Here is a 12256-nt window from a genome sequence, read left to right as displayed (position 1 = left end):
ATTTTTTATTTCTATCTATTTTTTATGATTATTTCTATTATTTAAAAAGAATTAATTCTATAATATCTCTATGATGAACTATTTATATTTCTAAACTTTACATATTTTAAATTAGATATCTCTCGACTTAATTTACCAAAAAAATTAATTAAAATTTTAGGTATGCTAGTAGTACACCATGACCAACAATCAAACTATTATAACAATACAAATACATTATAATAGTATTGTAAGAATGGTTTAGTTCACATAAAAAATAAGTCTATCTTAGATATTCTAAATACATCACAAAACTTTATCGATTCAAAAAAATTGGAATTTCTCCCATCTACTTGAGTTCCCATCAATTGTCCATAAAACTGGGAAAGGGAATAGGTGCTATGCTCCCAATCCCAACATCCTCCTGTCCACTACTAGGAGATGTGTGTAATGTAGGATTCAGCTCCATCAACTTAGTCATTTTTTTCACTAGTTGATTGGGGCTCTCACCATTTGTTGCCAACTATGGTGGCAATGCTTGGGGTTACACTTATTAAGTAAGAATATTTCCTAATCTAGGGATTAGATCATTGAACATATCAGAATGTGATTTATGCTATGGGAGAAGAGGTATGTTGGGCATACTAATTGATTCTAGGGCTAGTGCAATTACATCTCCTTCCACTAGTGTTGTAAATATAATTTCTATAGTTGTTGAAGGTGCACCTCCAATATTTGGTCTATATCTCTTTCAAACATTTAGATTATCCTCTCTTTCTTTCCTCTTCTATTCCTTTAGTGCAACCTTCTCCGCAACTCATTTTCCCCTCTCTATAGCATCTAAGATCTCATTTCTTGCAATCTTTTCCTCTCTCCCATCTTTCCTATCCCTGATCTTCTCCTTCATGTAAAGTGCATTAGCCTCAAATAACTTCTTAGTCTCTCTTGTTCCTTAGAATTTTGTATCCTTTTCTTTGGTAGCTATAGGAATCTACTGGGTAAACCACTATGTTGTTTTCTATCTAGTGGCATGTAACGTATAAAATCAACATCTCCATTATAGTCATTTTGGGCCTGGGTATCAAAAAATTGTTAACTATTTATTTCATCATGGTTGCCACCATTTGCAAAGCATTACATGACGTCCTTGGGGTCAACATGTGGTGGGGATGGAATTAAAAGGGAAACATTTTCATCCCCACAAGTATTTGGTTACCCAAGGTTTGTGACAACCTTCTACAACCAATCTGGTTGTGAATCTTGCATTAGCAAGCTTAATCTAATATCAATGTTTGTTGTATGCTCAAGGTTTTATCTCCTATAATAGTCCACTGGCTGGTTCAGGTTTTTTGGTTGAGTATTTTTAGGTGCAATTTGTTGGGTGATGCGACGCGCTCCCCTGCCCACAGGTGGTTAATTATGTGGTGTTCCATGTTCACTAACAGTCATGGCTTTCGGTGCAACGGCAAATGGGCCCAACAATTGGTATCAGAGCCTGGTTTTGGCCTGGTCATGGGTTCAAATCTCCCCGGTGCCTTCCCGACCCGTGTAAGCACCTGGTATGCGCATCGAGGGGGAGATTGTTGGGTGATGCGACGCGCTCCCCTGCCCACAGGTGGTTAATTATGTGGTGTTCCATGTTCACTAACAGTCATGGCTTTTGGTGCAACGGAAAATGGGCCCTACACAATTGTACCTAGTCCCTTCATATTTTGTCCATAACTCCTCAACAAAGTTTTAATTGGTTCATCTAATAAGCCATTGATTTTTAGGAAGGATTCAATAGTGATTTCCTCCCCCTCGCTTTACAACTCATCAATATTTGCATCATCTATAGTAGTTGTTTCTTCTGATCCACTACTTGTGGGTTGTGGTTTAGATCCCTATTTTGCATCCTCATCAACAATGAAGCACTTTCTTAGGCCTATATCATTCACTAAAACCTCCCTATTCAAAGACCATATCCCTATCCTATGGAAACCACTCATTATATTATCAGGTGTAAGTGCCAAATTGGAGGCTTTGCTGGATAACATTCCTAACTCCTCATGACCAATATTGATTTGAGGGTTCCTAGCCAACCACACATTCCAAATATGTTTTAAGTAAGATTTTAATGGTGAGAAAAAACTAAAATCTAATGATTGACACCTATAGATGGTATACGCTACAAGTGACACATAATCTATGCCCAACTTCTTTGCTTTATCAATTATTTTCCATGTCATATGGATTCCATGATCATCAAATACTAGAAGACACCTTTTTGAGAGAAACACCCCACATGGATTTATTCTTACAAAGTGGTCTAGCCAATTCAAGAATAATTATTAAATCATCCATCCATGTACTTGGACTGCCATGCAGGCCTTGAGATCATAATTGAAAATGTAGTTTTTTACATGTCTCTTAGCCTTGAACAAATAAAAATTGAAATTCTCTAACCAACAATAATGTAAGGAGACCCACCAACAAGAAAAATCCCAAACTTGAGGTTTCTCAACACTCAACAATCAAATTTCAAAACTGTTACCAACACTTACTACTAGGACAATTTCTAGTTTTAATGGTCAAACTCCCAAACCATACAAAGGACCCCCCGTTGTTTTTGCATTTTTAAACACTCTTTTTTGAGACCTACAATAACCTCTCTCACTTTTTGGATATCACACTCCGTTTTCATTTTACGATGCCATCTCGGGTGATGTTGAAACTTGCAATGTTGGCTAGTAAAAAGTTGCCAACTGCCAAATCTCTCTCACCTTTCCTCATGGGATCGAACTGTCTACTATGTTAGCTCCGCATGGTCGGGTAAACCCTAACCCCAACCTCGCCCTATCCCCTTCAGTGCTCGAACATTCTCAGGCACGCCAATCCAGAATGTCCCCAAGGGTCACTAAATGCCATAGGGCTACGATCTTTGATGGGGCATATCTCAAAGCTCGTGTGAGGTATGGATGCGATTCTAGTTCCTATAGGACCATGTTGTGGAGACCTACAATAACCTCTCTCACTTTTTGGAGATCACACTCCATTTTTGTTTTACAAGCCGATACAAAGTTGCCAACTGCCAAATCTCTCTCACCTTTCATTGTGGGATCGAACTATCTACTCCGTTAGCTCCGGGTGGCCAGGTAAACCCTATCCAAAACCTTGTCCTATCCCCTTCAGTGCTCGAACGTTCTCAGGCACGCTGAACCAAAATGTCCCTAAGGGTCACTAAATGCCATAGGGCTGCGATCTTTGATGGGGCATATCTTGAAGCTCATGTGAGGTATGGATGTGATTATAGTTCCTACAGGACCGTGTTGTAGAGACCTACAATAACCTCTCTCACTTTTTGGAGATCACATTCCGTTTTCATTTTACAATGCCATCTCGGGTGATGCTGAAACTTGTAGTGTTGGCCAGTACAAAGTTGCCAACTACCAAATCTCTCTCATCTTTCATTGTGGGATCAAACTGTTTGCTCCATTAGCTCCGGGTGACTGGGTAAACCCTATCCCCAACCTTGTCTTGTCCCCTTCAGTGCTCGAACGTTCTCAGGCACGCCGAACCAAAATGTCCCTAAGGGTCACTAAATGCCACAGGGCTGCAATCTTTGACAGGGCATATCTCAGAGCTCGTGTGAGATATGGATGAGATTCCAATTCCTATAGGACTATGTTGCAAAGACCTACAATAACCTCTCTCACTTTTTGGAGATCACATTCCATTTTCATTCTACAATGCCATCTCGGGTGATGCTGAAACTTATAGTGTTGGCCAGTACAAAGTTGCCAACTGCCAAATCTCTCTCATCTTTCGTCATGGGATCAAACTGTCTGCTCCATTAGCTCTGAGTGGCCGGGTAAACCCTATCCCCAACCTCTTCTTGTCCCCTTCAGTGCTCAAACATTCTCAGGCACGCTGAACCAGAATGTCCCTAAGGGTCACTAAATGCCACAGGGTTGTGATCTTTGACAGGGCATATCTATGCGCTATCAATACTTCGACTATACTCTAAGTCAACGATTATCAATATGTGAAAAAATGGAACTCATTGTATTTTGAAGTACTGAGAAGATGGCCTTTCCCTTCCCCAGGAGTTTCAGAAATCGGAGACATTAGGTAAGAGAGTGAAAATGTTACTATCGCTTCAACGCACATGACGCAATTGGAAATGCAAATTTTGATTGTAATCATTTTGTGATAAGGGAGAGACTAGGGATGATCATTGTTACTATCTCTTTAGTAGTGGAATTTTGTTTTCTCTTGAATTTGGTGGTGGGGGATCAGTGGTAAGTCTCCTTGGATATTCCTTCTTATGATGTTAGTGACAAGTGTTGCTCTTTGAAAACACTTGTACAATCTTTTTTAAATTATTAGATAAAAATAGAGAATTGTAAGTATTAAACATGATTAGCCTTTAGTTCCTAGAAGATCTTTATTTCCCCATCAATGCATTTAGAAAGTTAAGTTTTAAGAAGATCATAAATAGAAAAAATTAGAGAAGCGATTTAAACATTTATATTGATTGAAAACAAGTGAGTCTTGAGTTTCCTCTACCTTTTAAAGAACGTTCCTTAGCTAGCAGACCTAATTCCACATTCCAAAAGACTGTCATTGCGCTAAAGATTTAGGAAACCAACTGCTCTAAGATAAAGCTTCTTGGTCAATAATAATCTAGCCTATTGAGGTACATAATACTTCTCAATTAAACTTGTGTTAATTCAATATTAATTTTGTAATTAACTACAATTTCAGTATCTGTGTACAGGGGGTGACTAAGAAAACTATTTGAGGTCCAATTTGAAAATATATTTGTAAGGATCTTGACCAAGGTTCACAACTTTGATGATTAATACATTCATTCAGGCCAAAACCTCACTACAAAAAAATAATATATAAAAAAGGTAGTGAATAACGTCATGTCTAGACCCAAATCAACCAATGAAAGTCAAATTAGCATAATGTGGAACAACAATATATGCATTGAGTGGGTTTTCATAAAAAAGCTTCATAATAAAATTCATGTCTAGAATTAAAAGACCTTAAAGAACATTTATGCTTGTAACACAAATGGCCATTCAAAACTGAATATGATTACAATATGTGAAATAGCATTACAAGAACTTGTAATGCTCTTGTGAACATCGTGTTAATTCTTGTAAGAATCCCTAAGATGCTTGTTATACTCAAAAAAATTTTGAAATTGAATTAATTTTTATCCTGTCAGTTAATTGGCTTAGGGTGATATATGCTTCTTGGATGGAATAATGAGTTCGTGATTAACTCTGTATTAAGATTCATAGCATCTTCTAGTTATTTGCAAAGGAAATTTATAAATTACTTGCTAATGTCATATGGCTTTCTTGAGAAAGATGTTTGTGTTCTTATTGATGGGTACTAATGACTATCCTCATTTAGTTCTTCAATATCCTATTTGACAAGCTTTCCATAGACATTTCTTTGCCATACCAACTATTTTTGAAAACATATTTGAGTAGAAGGACTACAGTAGATACTACATGATGTTTTAACAAATAAAGTAATGGGTTAAAGACTATTATTTCCAAGGTATTATGTCATAGTATTTTAATTGTAATGATCTTAGACTAATGATATTCTTGAAGGTAACTTCGACATGCAGCAAGAAAGACAACCTATAGCCAAGGCTATATTGTGCCTACAACCAAAGCCATAAATGCTCACAGCCAAAGCCACTAGTGCACATAGCCAAAGCCATGGATGCTTATAGCCAAAGTTACAAGTGTTCATAGCCAAAGCCATGAGTACATGAAGTCGATGATCACAATTGTTTACAACTATTCACCAGAAACAGCTTCTTTGCAATTTTTGAGAAATACTAATAAAGCAAAAAAGAACATCTACTAGTTGGTAGACATAATGGCAACTCTCTAGCAATTGAATTTAATTTCATACATGCACATATCTAATTTAATGTCATACACAAACATATCTAATTTAACGTCATAAATGAACAAACATATAATATAAAATGATAACCAATAATGGCATATACATTAACAAACACATAATATATTATGATAACCAATAATGTCGTATATAAAAAAACATATAATATATTAACCAATAATGTCATACATCAAATATGTCATACATCAAATATGTCATACATCAAATATAGAATGTCATATGTACATCAAATGTGTATCGAATATGTTTCTCAGATGCCTATATATATACATGGGGAAGGAAACAAGTCTCTATATATATGTATCAAATATCTCAACTACATCTTTTCCTTCCCACGAGGGGAAGGAAACAAGTCTCTCGACATCCTCTTCCGTTGTGTGGAGGGAGACAGTGGAGATGACGGGGCCCTCCTGACATGCTCACTTGACCTCTTGTTGAGGCTCTTCTCCAGGTCCAACTGATACAAAGAAAGTAGATATGAATCAATATTTATTATACATTGAAATCAAATATATGTACTCACAAAATCAATTATTTTCTTACCGCCAACAAATAGTCACTCTGTAAGTCCACCTCAAATGCTCGTGGACGATCAGGTGTGACAAGACCCTACAACAATTCAATAAATATAATCACTTATAAATAACATTAGAAATTTTGAGATTAACTATTATAAACAACAACTAAAACGAAGAAAATTCTTTCATACCTCTGTCAGTGGCTATGAGCTAGCCACAGCTGCGACCACTCCACTATCAACAGACTGTCGCAGATGAGGAGGTGTGTCTGACATCATGAGCTGCATGTCATACAATACACGTTATATCTAACATGAAACATGGAATAAATATAATCAAATGAATTAAATTAACATGAAACAACTGTACCTGTGTGAAGCTCGTATGATGTCTCTGCTCTGCGTCTGTGGTAAAGGTTGAGGGTCCTGTCGAGAACTGATGCACATGCATTTTTTTTTGGTCAATCCTTAATATGATTACGCAATAAACATATGTATTAATTAAAATGATTAAATTGATACATACCTTAGGACTCGTCGAAGGGACAAAAATGGGCCTGGAGGATCGCTGCTAGGCCCAGGAACACTTTGACCCTAAATTTTGAACAATGTCAATAAATCCTAATTAATTAATCATTCACTATACATATGAAATGTGATAAAATTAGTAATTTACCTGTGTGTCAATGCCAAATGTCTCGTTCAGGAACTGATCGGTGACAAGCCCATCATCTGCACCATGTCCGACATGAGTGCCAAATGTGCATAGGGATCTGCATGAAGTGCACATGTGACCACAACGTATAGAAGGCTCTCCCTCAACTAATGGGCTCGTGGAATGGATGAGGGTCTGCATCAAAGCATTAATGGTCCCTAGAGTGCTGGCCTCTACATGTTCCTTCACAACTGAAGGAATAATCACATGCTCATGCTGTGGATGGACCACGGCTGCCCTAACTACATTAGGGTCACGACGTGCTCCTGGCCTCTCAAATGATGACCCCCCACCTCTACCCTGGGAGTCTAACATATCAAAATAATTGGGGATCTCCCCAAGGACAAACTCACAATATAATTTCTTCAAAAAATACATGGGGACCTCGTGATTGTTGCAAGGAGGGGCATCAAAAACCATCCACCATCTATCCCAAAAATTATTTCTAATAGCATCATGTATGCACCAATGGATGGGGAATCATTTAGTACCCTCTCTAACAGTATTTTGCTCACTGAGTTTTCTAAATAATGCACATATACTACCTTTTGGTATTTCCTTTTTTCTAACATCTTCATATGACAATTTATTTGCATAAAATCTTTTTTGTTCATCCCTCTTAGCCCACCAAATATCTAACTAACCACTAACTAAGGCTATCTAAGTGTTAATGGATTCGAAGGATGATGCCAATTGAGCCCTCATTGGATTCGTTTGTCTGGATTCTTTCAACCGAGCAATGATTCCTTCTAATTCAGTTTTGCCTCTCTCTATTTCATTTCTTATATTTTCTTGTGTGCCTGGTGGAGGTCTTGCAATTGGTTCGGGTTGTGGAATTTGTTCTTCTTCTTGAGGAGGGTTTTGGTTTTGGGGTTCTTGAGGGTTTTGATGTTCTTGTGGATTTTCTGGTTGATTATGAACATTTCCTGATAAAAAATCAATTGAAATTCAAATAAATAAGCAAATCTAAATGAAATTTGTAAAAACCCTACAAAAGAATATAAAAAACTTACAAAACAATATGAAAAATATATCAAACAATGCAAAGTTAGGTTTATATCACTTACGGCGTCGTCGTGGGTGCGCTTGTGGTCTTGGATTTCGTCGACGAGGAGGCATTTTGGCAAATGGTGGTGCAAATGTTGAGTCTTCAACTTGCGTACGTGTTGCTCGCTATAGGAGTAGAAGAAAATGCTGATGAAAATGATGGGCTGCGGGTTTGCAGCCCATCATATATACTTTTTTTTTTTTAAAGCACATAGCGCGTGCGCGCTATAGTGCATACGTGCTATAGCGCGTACGCGCTTTTTAAAATAGGAAAAAAAAAATTCCTTGTCACCTTTTTGGCACCACAACTCGATGCATATGCCCTTTTAACCTATTAATTTTGGTGAACTTGACATACTTACCCTCTTTTCTTTTGTGGAATTAGATGCCCTATTGTGTTTTGAGGTGTTAAATTTCATTTCATATTTTTTAAGTCTTTTCTTGCATTAAAATTAAATTTAGTTTATGCTCTTTCATTTTAAAATTCAAAAATACAAAAATATTTTTTTTTTAAATTGCAAAATCTCATTGAAAATACAAAAATATCCAGGCTTTATGTTTTCTTAGTTTATTTAATTTGCATTACATTGGTTTATGAGCTTTATTACTTCTTATTCTACTTCTAATCTTCTTGTTAGATGAAGTCATAGAATTATGGGTACCTTTGATTTCGAGTATTCTTCTCCTTTCCTTAGGATCTCAGATGAGAGTTTGATTCTTCCTTATTGTAATCCTATTATGGAAAAAAACTCTTCTCACTCATTTCATGATGAGAATGATTCTTTAAGAGTTCCTCCTGAACAAGTCCAAAATTTTTAACTAAACTTGATAAAATGGGTAATTGGATTATTCAAGAAACACATAATCAAGATTTCGTTCAACCTATAGAGGCTCTTAAGAAAGTTCTTCGTGATAGTGATCAAGGTGTTAATCTCTTGTGTGGTATTACTCATGTTGTGTATTCCAATGTTAAACTTTTAGTTCAAGAAGCTCAATATTTAGGGTTGATTCCTCCTATCACTAGTGTAGAACCTTCTTCTATTCCTTTGCCTACTATTCCTACCTTTACTCCTTTGGTGACTGTGATGGTTCCCTCTATTCCTATGAGTGTTTCTCCTATGTCCTTTCCTACATCACAACCTTTTTATCGTAATGTATTCTAATCCTCTACCAACTATAATTCCCATTGTTTCTCTACTTGTGTCTTCCATTCTATAGCTTCATACACTTTACCTAGTGTTTCTAATGTTGCTAGTTCTCCTATTTCCTCTAATGATTCAACACTTATCAATTTGGCTCAAACTATGTCATCTTTACAATAAAAACTTGCATCTTTGACTCAAAAGAAGTTTAGCATTCCTACTTGTGACATGGGAACTCCTTTGTCTTGAGATATAATTTTTACTCTCATTCCTTAGTAAGTGGATATACCTTGTCTTGCAAATTACAATGGTAAGGGAGACCCTATTCATCATGTTAAAAAATTTCAAAACCTTTCTAGTGATTATGCTCATGATCATAGGGCTTTAGCCAAGTTGTTTGCTTAAACCTTTCATGAAAAGGCCTTACAATGGTTTTGTTCTCTAAATCCTTATTCTATTGATTCATTTCCACAACTTGCCAATTCTTTTATTCAATAATTTCAAAACAGCTTTGGCTTGCAACTATCTTTGACTAATTTGATGCATTGCAAACAATGTTCTAAGGAAAATTTGACTAAATTTATTAGTAGATTTAAGCATTGACATGCTCATATTTCCTATCATGTTCCTCATATTGATATTCAATGTATGTTTATTTCAAATTTGCAAAAGGATATTAGAGATAAGATTATGCTTACTAAATTCACCTCTTTTCAACAACTTTGTGTAGCACTTCATTATTATCAATTACAAGTGAGTCAATTTGGGAGAAATAGTCCAATGGCTCATGTTCCTATTGATAGAAGAGATGTTTCTCCTAATCCAAATAAATTTCAAAAATTCAATAACTATGTCAAGATAAAAAAAAATAAGAAAATGCAGTTGATGATCAAGTTGTTGTTGCATCTCACAATGCCACTTCTGCATCCACTATTTTTTGATTAAATTGTACATTTAATCCTCTTTTTGAATATTTACATTCTATTATGAATAGGTTGTTAACTACTAATATGATTACTTTACCTCCTATTTGACCTCTTTTACCTCCTACAATGGCATCTAAATATTTTGATTGTAAAGCTTTTTGTCAATATCATCGTCAGAATGGTCATGATACTGAGAAATGTTATTCTTTAAAATATAATATTCAGGATTTAATTGATTCTAATGCTTTATTTTTTGATAATTTTGATGGTAGTTGGAATAAATTTGTTTCTCCTCCTAATCAAAATCTGCAAATCTATATGAATCCTTTACCTACGCATGATACTAATACTATTTCCCAGCCATCTTCCATGAATATTATGTATAATTCAAAGATGGATTATCTTGATCATGTTGTTGATCAAGTGGAGCCTGTTGTTCAATTTGTACCTCAACCTCAACCTCAACTTCACTTCAATCTCAAGTTTCATCTCTATCTCACTGAAAACTAAGCCTAAATTAAAGCCTCAACCTAAACCTCCAATACAACCTAAGATTAAAAGACCTTAGGAACTATTGATTCCCTTTGATGATTTTGAGACTATTAAAGCTCATGATGGTCCCCTTTATATTGCTGCTAGGATTTCTCATATACCTACTCATGGTTGTCTTGTTGTTCCTAAATCCTTAGTCCATGTTATTGTATATGAGAAATGTTAGTATGTTAATAGAAACCAAATTTAAATAAAGCTTCTACAAACTAAACAAAATTCATAAACTTCAAGATAGACTAAGATGAGCTCTCAATTGAGAATATGAGCCATTAATGGGCTCTCTCAATGAGAAGCTCTCTTGTTGAGTAGCTTTGTCTAAATAGATAGGATGTATGCTCAAGCTTTATGCTTCAAAAAGGGCTTCAAATGGAGTTGGAATTTGGGTGTGAGTGTATGGTTTTGATGTAAAATGGCTTCTCAAAATGGCATTATGACTTTACTTCATGGATTGTGTTATTTTGTAAAGGGGAAGGATCCAATTTATAGGCAAGAGGCTTGAGGGATTGAGGGCTAAGATGCAAGGATGGGAAAAAGCTTATGGAAGGCTCAGATTGCATGAGAGGAGAGCACATGGATTGTGCTTCCTTATAGCCAATCAAAGAGTGACACATGTCACATGGTGAGAGGATGGAGGAAAGGGCAAGGATGAGTCAACAAAGGAGGCTCAAGAGATAAAATCTTCATAAAGACCCTCATAATGACTTGTAAGAGCAATAAAAGGGCTTGTAAGAGTCATTTATGACCTAGTGGACTTCATAAAGTTTTATGGTTGAGATATTTTGAGGGTGATGAGAGCAAATTCGACTTGGACTTGATTAGAAAAGTTTTAAGCTTGTTTAGGCTTGTGCAAATGATTAGAGGATGGTTTAGGATGGTTTAGGATTAGCTTAGGGATAGGCAAGTGGATGGCATTTAATGAGGGTGGGTGAAGGAGGAGATATTTGTTAGCTTTGGCTTGGGTTAGTAAGTCTTAACCCATGTTTAGGGAATGTGACAAGGTTAGGAGGGGATTAGGATTAGGTTTAAAGACATCTTCTAGAAGAGTCTAGATTTTGGAGGAGGATAAAGACTTTCTAGAATAGTCTAGAATTTCCTAGGATGAGGATGGAGACTTTCTAGAAGAGTCTAGAACTTCTTAGGATGAGGATAAATTAGATTTTTAGGAAATAAATAAAGTTTTATTTATTTCAAGGGTTTGGGTTGAGGAGATATTTATTAAAACTTTTTTAATAAACATGAGGATTAATATTTAATCTTAATTAAATATTTTGAGCTGGGGTTAGGGGTAGGAAATGATGGGATTAGCCTTTAATCAAAATTAAAGACGGATTAGAAGATTTTGGAAGAGGTTATTGGTCATAAGGAAATTGGCCAACTTTTGGGAAAAAAATAAATTTTTTATTTATTTTAGGATTTTTGGTCAATTTATTAATTAAAT

This window comes from Cupressus sempervirens, chromosome 10 (genome assembly GCF_028749045.1).
Source record: "Cupressus sempervirens isolate cs-2001-9-10 chromosome 10, ASM2874904v1, whole genome shotgun sequence".
In the NCBI taxonomy this organism is placed as follows: Eukaryota; Viridiplantae; Streptophyta; class Pinopsida; order Cupressales; family Cupressaceae; genus Cupressus; species Cupressus sempervirens.
The sequence above is the reverse complement of the archived record's forward strand: the minus strand, read 5'-3'. Positions refer to the sequence as shown.